The following is a 14799-nucleotide window of genomic DNA, read 5'->3' on the forward strand; positions in this document are numbered from 1 at the left end:
TGGTGTGTCATAAGCATTGGCATCCAGGATCTTCCAAACATTCCTGCATGGTATGCTACAACATGGCAGATAACACATATATTTTACCATAATTTTTGAGGAGAGAATCACAAGAATGCTACAGTTGTAACATATATTGCACTACCCTCCAGTAATGCATGCCATGCATTGCAGTCATGTACACATGAGAACAACACCTGGGAAACAGGGTAGAGTCTACATTAACCACAAGGTCTACCACTCAAACAAATGCCAAGTCATGTGTAATAGCATGGGAATTTTCTAGAATGTGTGTGCTGACAACCCTTGCAGTTAACACGACTTCCATATATGTCATATCTCCCAAATGCACCAGATGTATGCAATGGGGATATCTCCAATGCTCACTTAGGTGTGGATGCATGCTATGCACTGGAGTCATGGCTGATGAAACCCATTGGAGATACATCACACACACACACACACACACACACACACACACACACACACACACACACACACACACACACACACACCTTAATGAGACACACAATCCAACCTGTAATACCATAGATCATGTTTTTCAGCTACTGCACTCATAGTGCTAGTGCCTACATACCTCTGGCCAAGGGCACCATTACAATCCACTGACATGTCCCTCAGTGCTAATAGTATGTGCTTTGCTCCCCAAGTTAATGTAGTGGAAACAGCTACAGCAGGATCTTCAAGGCAATGGGGAATACATCCTACCGACAATGCCAAGGTCACCACAGCCACAGGCTGATGATGACTCAGAGGAGGAACCAGCAGCAGGTGTGGTAGTAGGCAGGGATAGGCATGCTCTGTATGTCCTTGCCTTGGTTATGAGACAAGCCATAGCATATTGACTCACCACCTAGAAGCCTAAAACCATCCTCCGACATCACTACAGATTTGTAGTAGGGAAGCATTAGAGATAACAGTTCTCAACCATAATTAAATCAGGCAACAGGCAGGATGCTAGACATGCAGAGTAACCCAACCAATACTGTCTTGTTAGTGCCATAGCAGACACACACCTTTGCTCCCCTACCCCCAAACGAACAGTCATTGGTTGTTTGTGACATCCAACCTGTCTTCCCTTAGTTTGTAGTAGCTCCCTCTATGGTGCCGAAGTCAACGCTTCCTATGGAACCTATTACCATAATTACTACTACGGTACCAATAATACCCTCGGTACTAGATACAATTTCAATACCTACAATAATTTCTCCCACCATGAGTCCTTCGACATTGGTGCTGAGTACCAAAATTTTACCCAGGACCAGATATTCACCGAGAATTGATCCTTTTTTTGGACAGCAATATAGTCCTTTTCTTGAGAGACCTGACTCTCCTTCAGGGATATCCACCCGTTCAACCAGGAGTCTTTCTGAACTCGACATAGTGAGACTGTCAATCAGCTCCTAGCAGCCAGAGGCATCCCAACCCCTACCAAGACCTCCCTCCCATCTGGAGCCGAGGGTTTTTCTGCACAGACTCCCAACATATCCTCCTTCAACCTCTTCTCAGGCATTGGAGCCCTCAGTACCAATGTGTATCCTGGTGCCAACTTATACGGTTCCTGTGATGCATCCTTCCACTGTTCCAGAACCTACCCTGTGGACTTTGGACCATTCGGAGCCGATCCACCCTCGGGACCGTAAATAGCCTGTCATCACCATGACCACTAGTTCAGCATCAATTTTTTCTATGGTGCCATCTATGGTTCTGGTTGTTTCAACAGCTCATAGTCCTCTCAAAGCTCCAACCCTGGAGGCTGGCTCGTTGGAATGGGGTGTGACCCCGATTCTGAGGTTGTCCTTCTCGGTTCTGGGCTCCCGTCCCTCTTTGGGTGGGCCTGTCTTCCAGGTGATGGAGAGGACTCTTGCTTCTGCAAGCATGCAGTTGACACCCCCGGCATCGAAACCTGACCTTTCTTTTTCCTCTGGTATGCAGCTGACACAGCTCACTACTCTTGGACATCGGGCACAGATAAGCAAGAAACCATACTTCAGGGCACCCGCTCTTCAGAGTCCTCCTGAGAAGGTCCCACTGAGGAGCTGCCCCACAAGAGAATGTGCAAGAGGAAGCATGTTGATTCCCTTGAGGAATCCCTCACCGAAGATGAGGGAGAAGGGTCCCCATGGTCACCCCCTGAGGATGCATCATTCGGAGACATCCTAGAGATCCTGAAGCAGAGGGGTGACTGGAAGCCCATCAACCCTTCTACTGAGGAATCTGTATTCTTGCAGGCTTTTCATGCTTGCTCCTGTATTTCCTGGGTGACTCCACCTGCAGATGAGCTGATTAAGCTCATCGTGCAGCGTGCCTGAAAGGCTCCTGACACCACTGAGCTGATCCCCCGAATACCTGATAAATTCCTCTCTCCATTACAAGACCAACCCTACTGGTCCAGAGGCTTAGCAGTAGATTCTGTGGTTGTGGTAGTGGCCACTAAGAAAGAACTTGCTGGAGAAAGTTCAGCTGTCCATCCTCTGAACAGGGAGTCACAGATGATACACAGACTAGGGAAGTGGACTTATGCTTCAGCGACCTTTGCCTTATGGTTGCTGAATTACATGGCACATTTTACACATCTCCAAAGGGATCTGATTACAGACCTTTCAGGAACCTTGGCAGGGGTGAGGTACGTGATAAAGTTGCCTCTTAGCTCGCAACCCTAGAGTCCATTTCTAACTACTCCATGTGGTTGATCACCCATACAACCAAGCGGGCAGCCAGAGCAGCTGGTTCAGGTGTTGTCATGAGATGTCACATCTGGATCCGCTTGTGTGACTTTTGCAGACCCCTTCAAGTCTTCCTTCATCAGTGCTCCTATTGATGAGTCTTCCTTATTTGGCCCAAAAGTTAAAGACACATTAGCCAGGTATGAGAAGGACGGAAAGACCATACCTGCTGTGGGCATACATTTTTCTGCCATTGAATAATCCTACACCAGGAATCAGAGAGGCAGGAAGATGTGGTTCAGAAAACCCCAAGGGCCTTTCCAGAACACACGTGGTGAACAATCCCCTTGGGGCAGATGGGTGAACTCATCTGGAAGATGCCCCTCCTGTAGTAGAGGGGGCTCGCGAAATCTGGGCTCAGTGGATCCTTCTCTAGTCAGACCTGTTAGCGCTCCTGAGGAACGGTGTGATTGCTTACCTCTGGAAGCAGTCTGGGGATGTTTTTCTCTGCACCATTTGGCCTGGCAATCAATAACATCAGATTCCTGGGTGCAGAGGATAATGACCAGAGGTTATTATATCCCCTTCAACCTTTAGCCCACACCTTTAAAATGAATCCCTGACATTTCATCCAGTTAGAGGGATGTAGCAGCACAAGAAGTTCTAAAACTCCTAAGAAAAAAAGAGTCATCCAAGCACTCCCACCAGACCAAATAGGATCTGGATTTTACTCAAGGTTCTTTTTAGTGCCAAAAAAGACAGGAGACTGGAGGCGAAGTTTGGACCTCAGCATATTAAACAAATTCGTCAGACAAGCAAAATTCAGGATGGTCATGGTTCAGTTCATTCTTCCATTTCTGGAAAAGGATGACTGGATGTGCTCTGTAGCTCTTCAGGATACATATTACTACATAAAAATGGACAAACAATCCAGAGGATATCCCCACTTCTGGTTGTGAGCCAATCATTACCAATTTCAAGTACTGCCCTTTGGTCTCTCCACAGCCCCCAGGGTGTTCATCAAATGCATGGCAGTAGTAGCACCCCATCTGAGACCGCAAGGATTCCTCATGTTTCCATATCTAGATGATTGGCTCTTTACCTCTCCAACCAGGAGTCTACTGCTTAAATCCATATTTTACACTCAAAATCTGGCAGAAAAGCTATGAATCTCAATAAACACAAAAAAGTCAAAGCTGGTACCGACTCAAACCTTAGAGTTCATTGGGGCAATGTTCAACACAATATCCTGCCAAGTCGCCTTGCCTTATTACAGGTTACAAAGATTGAGATCTCAGCTTCAAATAATGCTCTCTCAAAACCTTGTCCAAGCCCGACTAATTCTACAACTTCTGGGATCCATGGTGGCTGCAATCACACTGGTTCCACTCGCAAAATTCCATATGAGGCTGTTTCAATGGCTCCTTGCATCCTAGTGGTCTATATTAACACACTCGTTGTCTTACCCAATTCAGATAGCAAACTGATGCAAGCAAGATCTTAATTGGTGGATGAAGCCAGAAAAGAAGTTATGGTGTCCCGTTTCACCCCCTTAATCCAAAGCAACAGTGACCACAGACACCACCCTGATGGGGTGGGGAGGCATTTTTGGGGAAAGACCGTCCAAGGCACTTTGGCCCCTTTAGAGGGCAATCTGCATATCAACGTCCTGGAACTGTGGATGGTGCTTTTAGCATTGCAAGCATTTCAAGTGACCCTCCCATTGGGGACATTTGCTATCCAATCAGACAATATGTCAGTAGTCTGGTACATCAACAAGCAAGGAGGAACCAGATCCTACCCATTATGTCATAATGGTTTTAATGATTCTTCATTAATGTCCCACCGTCTTTGCAAAACCTTCCTAAAGGGAGTTCTGCACTTGAGACCGCCTATTAAAAATCCTACTGAACCTTGGAATTTAACTCTATTCCTACAGACTTTGACTTGTCCACCCTTTGAACCTTCTGCCACATGTGACTTAAAGTTTTTATCCTGGAAAACCTTATTCCTGGTAGCCATCACCTCAGCAGGAGAATATCAGAGTTACAAGTTTTGTATGTTAATCTCCCTTACATAATTTTTCACAATGAGAGTGTATCACTTTGGACTAACCGCTCCTTCATGGCCAAAGTTATAACAAATTCAAATCTCAGTCAGTCCATTGATTTGCCATTTTTTCCCCAAAATTTTCTAACAAAGGTGAATACCATCTACACATCTTGGATGTATGTAGACAATTGTGTTTTTACTTAGACAGAACTAAGTCTTTCAGAAAGTCGGACCAGTTGTTCGTATCCTTTTCAAGCCGAAGACTGGGCAACGCTGTTTCCAAAGTCACCTTATCAGAATGGTTAAGGGATTGCATTACCTTTGTCTGTCAACAGAGCAAACTAATTTCTCCTGCTAAAGTCAAGGCTCACTCCACCAGGTCAGTGTCCACTTCAGTGGCGTTTCATTCCAGAGCCTCTATGGATGACATTTGTGCAGTGGCTACCTGGGCAACCCCCTCATACCTTTATCACTCATTACAAATTGAATATGGTCTCCAGGGGAAGAGCATCCTTTGGCTCAATGGTGCTTAGGAATATCCTTCCATAGGGCCTCCCAGGACATAAAGTAGCTAGAGCCTACCCTGTGGACTTTGGACCATTCGGAGCCAGTCCACCCTCGGGACCGTAACTGGCCTGTCATCACCATGACCCCTAGTTCGGCACCAATTTTTTTATGGTGCCATTTATGGTTCCGATTGTTTCAACAGCTCGTAGTCCTCTCGAAGCTCCACCCCTGGAGGCAGACTCATCAGAGCGGGGTGTGACCCCGGTTCCGAGGTTGTCCTTCTCGGTTCTGGGCTCCCATCCCTCTTCGGGTGGGCCTGTCTCCCAGGTGAATGGAGAGGACTCTTTCTTCTGCAAGCATGCAGTTGACACCCCCAGCGTCGAAACCTGACCTTTCTTTTTTCTCTGGTATGCAGCTGACATAGCCCTCTACTCTTGGACATCAGGCACAGATAAGCAAGAAACCCTACTTCAGGGCACTTGCTCTTCAGAGTCCTCCTGAGAAGGTCCCACTGAGGAGCTGCCCCACAAGAGAATATGCAAGAGGAAGCATGTCGATTCCCCTGAGGAATCCCTCAACGAAGATGAGGGAGAAGGGTCCCCATAGTCACCCTCTGAGGATGTCTCATTCAGAGACATACTAGAGATCCTGAAGCAGAGGGGTGACTGGAAGCCCATCAACCCTTCTACTGAGGAATCTGTATTCTTGCAGGCTTTTCATGCTTGCTCCTGTATTTCCTGGGTGACTCCACCTGCAGATGAGCTGATTAAGCTCATCATGCAGCGTGCCTGAAAGGCTCCTCACACCACTGAGCTGATCCCCCGAATACCTGATAAATTCCTCTGTCCATTACAAGACCAACCCTACTGGTCCAGAGGCTTAGCAGTAGATTCTGTGGTTGTGGTAGTGGCCACTAAGAAAGAACTTGCTGGAGAAAGTTCAGCTGTCCATCCTCTGAACAGGGAGTCACAGATGATACACAGACTAGGGAAGTGGACTTATGCTTCAGCGACCTTTGCCTTATGGTTGCTGAATTACATGGCACATTTTACACATCTCCAAAGGGATCTGATTACAGACCTTTCAGGAACCTTGGCAGGGGTGAGGTACGTGATAAAGTTGCCTCTTAGCTCGCAACCCTAGAGTCCATTTGTAACTCCTCCATGTGATTAATCACCCATACAACCAAGGGGGCAACCAGAGCAGCTGGTTCAGGTGTTGTCATGAGACTTCAAGTCTGGATCTGCTTGTATGACTTTTGCCAACCCCTTCAAGTCTTCCTTCATCAATGCTCCTGTTGATGAGTCTTCCTTATTTGGCCCAAAAGTTAAAGACACATTAGCCAGGTATGAAAAGGACGGAAAGACCATACCTGCGGTGGGCATATGTTTTTCTGCCAAACAACAATCCTACACCAGGAATCAGAGGCGGGAAGATGTGGTTCAAAAAACCCCAAGGGCCTTTCCACAGCACATGTGGTGAGCAATCCCCTTGGGGCAGAGGGGGAACTCATCTGGAAGATGCCCTGCCTGTAGTAGTGGGGGCTGACAAAATCAGGGCTCCAGGGATCTTTCTCTGGTCAGACCTGTCAGTGCTCCTGAGGAACGGCATGATTGCTTACCTCTGGAAGCAGTCGGGGGACGTTTTTCCCTCCACCATTTGGCCTGGTAATCGATAACAACAGATTCCTGGGTGCAGAGGATAATGACCAGAGGTTATTATATCCCCTTCAACCTTTACCCCAGGCCTTTAAGATGAATCCCTGACATTCCGTCCAATTAGAGGGATGTAGCTGCACAAGAAGTTGTAAAACTGCTAAGAAAAAGAGTCATCCAAACAGTCCCACCAGACCAAATAGGATCTGGATTTTACTCTAGGTTCTTTTTAGTGCCAAAAAAGACAGGGGACTAGAGGCCAGTTTTGGACCTCAGCATACTAAACAAATTCATCAGACAAGCAAAATTCAGGATGGTCATGGTTCAGTCCATTCTTCCATTTCTGGAAAAGGATGACTGGATGTGTTCTATAGATTTTCAGCATGCGTATTACCACATAAAATGGACAAATGATCCAGAAGATATCCCCACTTCTGGCTGGGAGCCAATCACTACCAATTTCAAATACTGCCCTTTGGTCTCTCCTGAGCCCCCAGGGTGTTCATCAAATGCATGGCAGTAGTAGCAGCCCATCTGAGACTGCAAAGATTCCGCGTGTTTCCATATCTAGATGATTGGCTCCTTACCTCTCCAACCAGGAGTCTACTGCTTCAATCCATATTTTACACTCAAAATCTGGCAGAAAAGCTATGAATCTCAATAAACCCAAAAAAGTCAAAGCTGGTACCAACTCAGACCTTAGAGTTCATTGGGGCAATGTTCGACACAATATCCTGCCAAGTCGCCTTGCCTTATCACAGGTTACAAAGATTGAGATCTCAGCTTCAAATAATGCTCTCTCAAAACCTTGTCCAAGCCCGACTAATTCTACAACTTCTGGGATCCATGGTGGCTGCAATCACACTGGTTCCACTCGCAAAATTCCATATGAGGCTGTTTCAATGGCTCCTTGCATCCTAGTGGTCTATATTAACACACCCGTTGTCCTACCCAATTTGCATAGCAAACTGATGCAAGCAAGATCTGAATTGGTGGATGAGGCCAGAAGAGAAGTTATGGTGTTGACCCTTTTCACCTCCTGAACCCAAAGCAACAGTGACCAGGGACACCTCCCTGATGGGGTGGGGGGGGGATTTTGGGGGAAAGACTGTCCAAAGCACTTTGGCCCCCTTAGAGGGCAATCTGCATATCAATGTCCTGGAACTCAGGATGGTGCCTCTAGCATTGCAAGCATTTCAAGTGACCCTCCCATCGGGGACATTTGCTATCCAATCAGACAATATGTCAGTAGTCTGGTACATCAACAAGCAAGGAGTAACCAGATCCTACCCATTATGTCATAATGGTTTTAATGATTCTTCATTAATGTCCCACCATCTTTGAAAAACCTTCCTAAAGGGAGTTCTGCACCTGTGACCGCCTATTAAAAATCCTACTGAACCTTGGAATTTGACTGTAGTCCTGCAGACTTTGACTTGTCCACCCTTTGAACCTTCAGCCACATGTGACTTAAAGTTTTTATCCTGGAAAACCTTATTCCTGGTAGCCATCACCTCAGCAGGAGAATATCAGAGTTACAAGTTTTGTATGTTAATCTCCCTTACATAATTTTTCACAATGAGAGTGTATCACTTTGGACTAACCGCTCCTTCATGCCCAAAGTTATAACAAATTCAAATCTCAGTCAGTCCATTGATTTGCCATTTTTTCCCCAAAATTTTCTAACAAAGGTGAATACCATCTACACATCTTGGATGTATGTAGACAATTGTGTTTTTACTTAGACAGAACTAAGTCTTTCAGAAAGTCGGACCAGTTGTTCGTATCCTTTTCAAGCCGAAGACTGGGCAACGCTGTTTCCAAAGTCACCTTATCAGAATGGTTAAGGGATTGCATTACCTTTGTCTGTCAACAGAGCAAACTAATTTCTCCTGCTAAAGTCAAGGCTCACTCCACCAGGTCAGTGTCCACTTCAGTGGCGTTTCATTCCAGAGCTTCTATGGATGACATTTGTGCAGTGGCTACCTGGGCAACCCCCTCATACCTTTATCACTCATTACAAATTGAATATGGTCTCCAGGGGAAGAGCATCCTTTGGCTCAATGGTGCTTAGGAATATCCTTCCATAGGGCCTCCCAGGACATAAAGTAGCTAGGGACTCTGTCCCATCAGTAAGGAATGAATGAAGATTTACAACTTCAGATAAAGAAGTTATGTCCTTACCATAACGTTCCATCTGTGTTGTAGATCTTCATTCATTCTGTACATCCCACCCTCCTACCCCCTTCCAGAAGACTCCTGGTGGTTTGGGGTTTGGTCCTGACTATCACATAAGGCATTTTCTCAGATAGTGCCTTCATTTGTATCTATCCTTATGGGCAAACAAGAGGGGCACTATGGGTAATACTTAGCTCGAGAGTTCTTTGGCTGGCGCGAGCTTGTTATATCAGCTGAGTTGGTTCTGAGGACGGAACCAAGACCCATCAGTAAGGAATGAATGAAGATCTACAACACAGATGAAACATTATGGTAAGGACATAACGTCTTTATTTTATTACGACTGTACATTCTTTTCAATTTGATTGTGTGCTGGATGACTGTTGATGCTTGCCACAAAGGTGTATGTGTGAAACACTGAGTTAAGGCACCCAGCCTGTGTTCTGCATGTGCATTGGATGGTGAATTGGATTGGAAACCTATGTAGGCATATTTCCTATGTAGTAACATGGTCTACTGTGTATGCAATAGATTGATTTTATTTTCTGCCTATTATCACTTGTTTTTATCTTAATAAATATTTGGAGCCACTCTTTGCTCATTGCTGCGTGTAGCACAAACAGATTCAGCTATGCACAGCTGGTTTGCACGCACAGTGGCAATGCACAAACTGCAGAAGTGGACCACCTAGGTATCAGATGGGACCCAGACATTTAAAAATAGACCTGGGATGTACTTTCTTAATGTCAGTCTCCATAGCGTAAACCCACTAAACACTGTTGCTCTGCATGTAACAGTAAGAATCTCAGGATAAATAATGTAGTACATTTTCATGTAACTTCTCCTGTGGCTGCAGATGTTAAGTGTTGGCCTGAAGTTCATATGGTCCTGGGTTCTGATACAAGGATTGGAACTTGTGTTTTACTAATGTGACCCAGCATTAGATAGCAATGAAATTAAACATGCACATGTATTCTTTTATCCTTCTACTGGCAACAGCTGTGAGTGTAGGACTAACTTGAATAAGGTCCAGGGTTCTAATACAGCAGACAACTGTCTTTTTTCAATGGTGCCCAACTTCACATTACAGTCACCCGCAGTTATAGCAGTTGACCTAGTATTTCTTATATCATAATTATTTTCCTGATGGTTGACACACTAATGTTGTCATTTATGTACTTATATGATAATATCTGTATCGGTTAACTTCTCTTTATCGGTCCCCATTGTGTAAACAAGTTGCCTGTGTTTGCACGAAGCTAAGCAACATGCACCATTTTCAAATGTTGCAAAATCCAACAATACATGTTCTGAGTATCTGTCATAACTGGAATTGGTGGGAAAAGTAATTATAGATTGGTTTTCATCTGCATTAAACATGGTTGGTATTCTGGAAGAGGTTTTGAGATTTTGGCCTCAAAAGTGGGATGTGCAGGAGTCCAAAGTGTTTGTTGGACTCCTAGTGAATGATTATGGTCCCCGGCTGTTACAGGAGCGCTATCATGGATCCGATTACAAATCAGACGCATGGAATAGTTTGACCTGGGATTTGTCCAATGCTGCCAGTATCCCCCACACTGGTGAACAGGGAAGGAATCAGTACCAAGACCTCAGGATGAGGAAGGGGGATACCCTCGACCATTGCATAAAGGAATGTAGGACTGATGGCACTCCACAGATGGGTAAATATTACTTACAGGAACTGATTGTAAGAGGTAGCTGCTGCATTTGTTCAGGATTGGTGTTCTTAATACTATTAAGTTGTGTTTTGTTTTTCCACAGCTAATGGAGATCGATTACTGAATGAGCAAATTTATGAAGAAAGGTTCACAAGGATGCGAGATGCAAGTGATATGTATGCATCCAAACAGTACTGTTGTTTTAGCATTAAGAGTAAAAACAGCTTATTGTGGTAAACACTTGTATCACATTGAGTATGCATTTTTCCAATGCAAAGCCAAAATGTGTCTATATCAGAAGCTCGAACTTTCAAAAGTTCTAGTCTCATATGGTCGACACCATATGAGCGAACTTTTGAACATTCGAACGTTTCAATGGAGATAGCTGTAGGGAATATTTCCCTTTACTTCACTGTAGTGCGATCTTGGAGTTGGTATATTTAAGTAGCGGGGGTGCAGGGGGAGCTCAGAGCATTTAGGTAGTTTTTTTTTTGTTTTTTAGTTTTTATTTTATGTTCGATGTTTTAAAACTTCACTCATATGGTGTCGATCATATGAGTGTCGAAGTTTAAAACTTTGATCATATAATATAGACCCAGCCAAAATATACATGTATTAGTATGTAAGGTGAAAGAACAGTCCGGTATTACAGAGTAGACAGGGGTTGTCATTTAGAAAACCACACTTCCAAACTATGCACTACTTGTTTAAGTTGACATTAATATTGCAATGTAACGTAAGACCTACAAACCAGGGACAGCAAGAGGTTGAGTTATGGTCTGTAACACAAAGCAGCACTTGCACATTCTCAGGTAACAGTACACTTGTATATAAAAGCCTAAAAGGAAAGAGTGCTTTCATTATGCTGTATTCCAAATGAAAAGTACAGTATTATAGAAGTCACAGCTTGTGAGTTCAAATACCACACTCCCCAAATTTAAACTCAGCTGTTTACAATACTGTTTTAGGTCGTCATCAATAAAAATACAGTAATGTTACATATTCATGATGACAGTATTTTAAGTTCAGACCTCTATACTTGTGGCTTGGATGTCCTGCTGTCAAGCATAATCAGTGTACAAGGAACATGCATATGTGCAATATATGCAACCATGAATGATGCAATATGATCTGTAGTGTAGTGTGTATGTGTTAGAAACAGGGTAATATTGCACATATCTGCAATATATGCAACCATGAATGATGCGATATGATCTGTACTGTAGTGTGTATGTGTTAGAAACAGGGTAATATTCAAAGTATTAAAGAAATTTCTTAGCATTTGGTAGTGTTAAAAGTAAAATGTAATAGAATATTGTAAATTATTTGTAGAAAGCTTTGTATATTATCTGTGAAGTTACTAATGTTCTAACCCCACCCCTTCTGTTTATTTGTTTTATGTATTTCTTATTTTTATTATTATTTCTACTTTTATTATTATTATATTATTTATTTAATCATATTTTATTATCATAATTACCTGTATTACTTCTATGTTTAGTTTATTATGTATAAATTTTCTATTGTTTTATTGTTAAAGACATTTTCATTTCTTATTATTTATCATTGTGTTTGTAATTATATTATTTTTTATAATAATTTATTACATGCTTAATTTTTTAAATGTTATTATTTCCATTTTTTGTGTTATGTTTTATTTCATTATTGAATTTTAATTTTATTTATGTTACTACTACAGCACAGCAGGGTAGGCCAGTTCCCTATGATCTGCCTACACTCGCTCCACTGGCTACAGCACGAAGTCCCAGCACTTCTGGGCTACAGCCTGGCAGCACCCCCCCCCCCACTGCCTCTGCCCTACCTGGACCGTCAGGTAGTTCTGCCCCAAAGGATAGGCCTGTGGTTCCCTCTGGAAGCAGAGACAGAGCTGAACTGCCAGGTCTGGTGTGTAGGATTGTGCATCACACAGTTGTTCTCCTACTATCACTAGGAAACAGGTCCTTAATGCTCTCTCTAAGGCCAAGAACACTGCATTAATGGGTCCAGACAATATCTCAGGATGCCTTCTAAATAGCATGAAGCATGACATATTAGGGCCTTTGGAATTGCTATTTAAGTATAGCCTCCAAACAGGCTTCATGCCACATGAATGGAGAACAGCTACAGTCATCCCTCTGCACAAAGGTGGGCCATCTACAGACCCTGGAACATAAAGACCCATAAGTCTCACTAGTCTCATATGTAAAACCATGGAAATAAATTATCATGGAAATGATCAGTAGTGATATAGTAAACCTCCGGACACTGGACCCAATCCAGTTTGGTTTTGTCAAGGGCAGATCATGCCTACTCAACCTGGTGGACTTCTTTGAAAAGCTCACCAAAGCATTGGATGAGGGCAGAATGGTTTACACTCCCTACCTTGACCTGGCCAAGACATTTGACACAATACCCCACTCGGGCATTGTTGACAAACTCAAAAGGTTAAGTACAAACTCATATGCCACCCGGTGGATCGCCAACTGGCTCACAGACAGGACACAGAAAATTAGAATTGGGGAGTCCACCTCTACAAAGAGGCCAGTCACATGTGGAGTCCCTCAGGGATCAGTCCTTGGACTGCTCCTTTTTGGCATTTAATTCTCTGAAGTCAAGGCCATTGTCAGTGGTCTCTGGCTGACTAAATCTGCAGATGCTTGCAAATTAGGAGCTGTCACTGAATCCCACACTGACACAAATGTTCTCCAGGAGGGACTGACACAGAAAAGCAACTAGTGTCAGAGCCATGGACTGAAACTAAATGCCAAGAAATGCATAATAGTATATTTCTGGAAGTCATCCACTACTGATAACTATCATATTGACAACACACCCTTTAGAGTTGACCCAATGGTCAGTGACTTAGGGACACACGTAGTAATCTAACCTTTGACCATCACATGTCTACAGTTGTGAGGAAATCCTTCTGCGTTGCATAACTTATAAGCAAAGGTATGGCATCTAAGTCCAAGGAAGTCATTGTTCCACTGTATTCAGCATTCATCAGACCTATCATTGCGTACAGTGTTCCCTTTGTATGTACCTAACCAGGCATATCGAACAACTGGAACGTCCACATAGGTTCCTTACTAAAAGAATACAGGGTTTAAGTAAAATGTCCTACACACCACCTCAAGGCTCTATCCCTGTATTCTGTCTCCTACAGGCTTTTGAGGGGAGATCTATGCCTGACATACAGGGCATTGTTAGACCCCACTCTGATGGACCTCCTGCATATCCGCAAAACAAAGAGCTCCAGAATTACTAGTTCTAAAGACATACATTTTGCCTGTGCTATAAATAGGACCTGCTGGAGAGACACGTATGTATCTCAGAGATTACCTTGTCTCTGGAACAGGCTCCTCATCCATGTGAAGCAGAATTCCCCCTAACACAATTCAAGTGCAACCTGGACAATTGTATGGCAAACAGGAAATTCATCCCTGGTTTGGCACCTATGTCTCTAATGGACACAGGCAACCTGTAAATAGTTCATTTCCCAAGCCCTAGGTTGTAAATGTTTCATCTCCCAAGCCTCTGTTTACACTTATTAAAGGTATCAGAACTTGTCAGAGATTTGGGATGCATGGCTAGGCTTAAAAAGGCCCTTGTGGTCGTTAGCCTAGTAAACACCTATGGACATATGAACCTATGCCTATGCCGAGTGGAGACACTGCTCTCCATCATTGTCCTGAATAACACAAGGACACACAGACCATTGGCACAGTGAGGTGACAGTCCACTGGGTGAGGATTTAATTCTCACTGTCACCAAACTTGATGTCCATAAGTTCGCAGTCTTCTCACCCTCACTTCATGGTGTTCACCCTTCTCTTGTGTCCTTCATCAACCTTGTCTCTTGTCTTGTATGTCTTGTCTGTCAGCAAATGCTTCCTCACCTTCCCAACTTGCCTGCCCCAGACTTGCCTATGTCCCTCCCCCAACATTCTACTCTCTCCTTAAAAAAAAAAATAAAAGGGCATCTGTCCCCCCCAAAACAAATCACTCCATACATACCTTTTGTAACCTGTGGGTAATTGGA

This window comes from Protopterus annectens, chromosome 14.part0 (assembly GCF_019279795.1).
Source record: "Protopterus annectens isolate FY-2018-M chromosome 14.part0, PAN1.0, whole genome shotgun sequence".
NCBI lineage: Eukaryota > Metazoa > Chordata > Ceratodontiformes > Protopteridae > Protopterus > Protopterus annectens.